Here is a 4,211-nt window from a genome sequence, read left to right as displayed (position 1 = left end):
CGGTCTCGAAGACTGGACCGGGGGGTGTCGGCCACCCCGACCGTCCGATTCCGGAACCCACGCGCCCGCGTCCGCCGCCGCCGTCGCGGACATTCGTTTCAGACGGGCCATCTGAGTCTCCCGAGGTCGACGCGGCCTGCTTTCCCCGGAGGGAGGCCGCGTCTAGCGTCGACGCGCAGAGCGGGGAGGAGCAAGCTGCCCAAAGCGGTCTCGCGACCGGGCAGGGGCCGTCCCCAGGCGCGTCCAAAGTTCCAATCGACCAGGCTACCCCGAAAGTGACGGCCCGGAGGAGGGGGAGCGCTCCTCCGGACCCCGGGCAACCCGGAGGCGCCCGTTTTTTTCTCGTCCGTTGCCTTTTCTCCGATACCTTGTCCGAGCGGGGCCGTTGTCCCCTCCTCGACAAAACCCCGAAGGGCCGTTTTAGGACCGTCTTTGCTCCGACGGGAGCTCCGTCGCCGCGGACGGATTCTCACGTGCCCGACACAGAGGCACTCTCCCCGGTCGCCAGCCGGGGAGACTCGTGTACGTGGTGACCCGGGTGAACCGCACCGTTTCGGACTCTGTCCGTTTCTTTAGGAGGATCGCCTGCCTCCGGGGCGCCTTCCGCGAGCCGCCCGCCTTCTCTCACCTTGTCCGAGCAGGGCGCTTGTCCCCTCCTCGACAAAACCCCGAAGGGCCGTTTTAGGACCGTCTTTGCTCCGACCGGAGCTCCGTCACCGCCGACGGATTCGTACGTGCCCGACACCTAGGCACTCTCCCCGGTTGCCAGCCGGAGAGTCTCGCGTACGTGGGAATCTGGGTGGACCGCACCGTTTTGGACTCTGTCCGTTTTTTTTTCTTCGCCCTTTCCTCCGTGGGCGCCCGCCCTCCGTCACCTTGTCCGAGCGGGAGCGTTTGTCGCCCTCCTCGACAAAACCCCCAAGGTCCGTTTTAGGACCCACGTCGCTCCGAAGGGAGCTCCGTCACGCGGACGGATTTGACCGTGCCCGAACCCGAGGTACTCTCCCTGGGAGTCTTCCAGGGAGGTTGGTCGTTGTGGGAATCTCGTTCGTCTGCAACGGACGGTGTCCGTTTTCAAAAAGTTTTCGGAGGTGCACCTTCCTCCGTCGCTCCAGGGGTGAGTCAAGCCCCCGGAGTCGTTCCGCCCTTTACCCAGACCGACAAGCGTATGGTACTTTTTTTTTTTTTTTACCTCGGGATCGACCCCGGACGGCGAACCACCACGCGCGGGTTTCCTACACACGGGTCTCGCTCCGCTCGGCCCTGGGGCTCGAGGCGGCACGGCCGCTCATAGGGCGCGTGAGGAACCGTCCGTCAGGCGGGGCCAGGGTGGGAGGCCTCTGGATCAAGGCCGTAACCGGGAAAGGTGCTTTTCGGGCGGGGAGGAGCGGGGCGAAGGTCGGGCTCGAAGACTGGACCGGGGGGTGTCGGCCACCCCGACCGTCCGATTCCGAATTCCACGCGCCCGCGTCCGCCGCCGCCGTCGCGGACATTCGTTTCAGACGGGCCATCTGAGTCTCCCGAGAGTCGACACGGCCTGCTTTCCCCGGAGGGAGGCCGCGTCTAGCGTCGACGCGCAGAGCGGGGAGGAGCAAGCTGCCCAAAGCGGTCTCGCGACCGGGCAGGGGCCGTCCCCAGGCGCGTCCAAAGTTCCAATCGACCAGGCAACCCTGACAGTGACGGCCCGAAGGAGAGGGTGCGCCCCTCCGGGCCCCAGGCAACCCGGAGGCGCCCGTCTTCCGTTAACCTTGTCCGAGAAGAGTGTGGCGACGGTCCCCCACCTCCTCTACAACACCCCTAGCGTCCGTGTTCGGACCGTCTTTGCTCCAGCAGGAGCGCCATCAAGCGTACGGATCTGACTTTGAGCAGGCCACGGTCGGGTCTGCGAGCACAGGGCTCTCGTTTGCATGCAAGATCTTGGACACTGTCCATTTTCTTACGAGGAGTGTTGTGTGTCTTTCACCCTCTGCTCGCCCAGGACGGTGCACCTTCACACACTGGATGCACGCCCAGGGCACCGGCGGTGAGTCTGGGTGTCCAAACCAGCCCCCGCGTTTACTGGAAGTCTCGCCCGCACAGAGTGCATTTTATCTGGGCTGAGCCAGACCGCTTCCCCACCCGGTCTGACCACCACGGTTCTCTGTTCCGTGGACCTCATTCGATCGGACACTGTCCGTAATTTCATTTTTCTTTCGGAGGTGCACCTTCCTCCGTCGCTCCAGGGGTGTCTCAAGCCCCTGGAGTCGTTTTGCCGTTTACCCAGACCGACGGTTCGACAAGCATATGGTTTTTGTTTTAGCCCGGGATCAAAGGAGCCCCGGGACGGACGAACCTGCGACGCGCGGGTTTCCTACACACGGGTCTCGCTCCGCTCGGGCCTGGGCTCGAGGCGGCACGGCCGCTCATAGGGCGCGTGAGGAACCGTCCGCCCGTGAGGGCGGGGGGGTGGTAGGCCTCTGGATCGAGGCCGTAACGGGGAAGGGTGCTTTTCAAAGCGGGTGGGAGGCGCGGGGCGAAGTCAGGCTCTGTGCCGTGATGGGGGGCCCCCAACGAAACCCCGCCAACCGTCAAAGCCTGACGACGGTCCCGACGTCACCGCTGCGGACATCCGTTTTCAGACGGGCCATCTGAGTCTCCCGAGGTCGACGCGGCCTGCTTTCCCCGGAGGGAGGCCGCGTCTCGAGTCGACGCGCAAAGCGGGGAGGAGCAAGCTGCCCATAGCGGTCTCGCGACCGGGCAGGGGCCGTCCCCAGGCGCGTCCAAAGTTCCAATCGACCAGTCAACCCTGACAGCGACGGCCCGAAGGAGAGGGTGCACCCCTCCGGGCCCCAGGCAACCCGGAGGCGCCCGTCTACCGTTACCTTGTCCGAGGAGAGTCTGGGTGTCCAAACCAGACCCGCGCGTTTCCTGGAAGTCTCGCCCGCACAGAGTGCACTTTATCTGGGCTGGGTCAGATCGTTTCCCAACCCGGTCTGACCACCACGGTTCTCACTTTTTCAAATTTGACTCCAGAGTCAGGCCCGCCAAGGGGACTTTGAGCTTGATTCGTGCCCAGGAAGTCTGCACCCTTCCTGGGATGCAGTTAGAGAAGAAAACCAGCAGCCGTCATTTTCCTGGAGGTTTCGTACATGCAGAGATCCACCGCCGCGGTGGTGATTGAATTCTTTCTCTCCCCAGCGCAACATGACCGGGCTTTTTTTTTTTCCTGGGGGCCCTCTCCCACCAGGACTTCCAGAGCTCCACCGCGCGCACTGTGTAATCTGGATTTTATACCCAAGCAGAGAGACTCTGAGCGGGGGGCTCATGGTGGTCTGTTAATGGGTTCTGTGTGCCCTCCACCGCACTACTTCCCCTCTCCCGATAAAGACCCCAAGGTCCGTTTTAGGACCGTCTTTTCTCCAGAAGGAGCTCCAGGGGTGTGGAGCGAATCTGAATCTGACCCAGGACGGCGCACCCTCCCTGGGATGGCCAGGGAGGTTCTGAGATCGTGGAGCTCTGATCACACGGCAACATTTTGGACTCTTGTCAATTTTTCAAATTTGACTCCAGAGTCAGGCCCGCCAAGGGGACTTTGAGCTTGATTAGTGCCCAGGAAGTCTGCACCCTTCCTGGGATGCAGTTAGGGAAGAAAACCAGCAGCCGTCATTTTCCTGGAGGTTTCGTACATGCAGAGATCCACCGCCGCGGTGGAGATTGAATTATTTCTCTCCCCAGTCAGAGCGTACCCCGGCCGGGCTTTTATTTTTTTCCCTGGGGGTCCCACCAGGACTTCCAGAGCTCCACCGTGCGCACTGTGTAATCTGGATTTTTATACCCAAGCAGAGAGACTCTGAGCGGGGGGCTCACGGAGGTCTGTTAATGGGTTCTGTGTGCCCTCCACCGCACTACTTCCCCTTCCCGATAAAGACCCCAAGGTCCGTTTTAAGACCGTCTTTTCTCCAGAAGGAGCTCCAGGGGTGGGGAGCGAATCTGAATCTGACCCAGGACGGCGCACCCTCCCTGGGATGGCCAGGGAGGTTCTGAGATCGTGGAGCTCTGATCACACGGCAACATTTTGGACTCTGTCAATTTTTCAAATTTGACTCCAGAGTCAGGCCCGCCAAGGGGACTTTGAGCTTGATTTGTGCCCAGGAAGTCTGCACCCTTCCTGGGATGCATTTAGAGAAGAAAACCAGCAGCCGTCATTTTCCTGGAGGTTTCGTACATGCAGA

This window comes from Siphateles boraxobius, unplaced genomic scaffold (assembly GCF_051911475.1).
Source record: "Siphateles boraxobius isolate OS27281-9 unplaced genomic scaffold, OSU_SipBor_1 379, whole genome shotgun sequence".
In the NCBI taxonomy this organism is placed as follows: domain Eukaryota; kingdom Metazoa; phylum Chordata; class Actinopteri; order Cypriniformes; family Leuciscidae; genus Siphateles; species Siphateles boraxobius.
Note: the sequence above shows the minus strand (reverse complement) of the source record.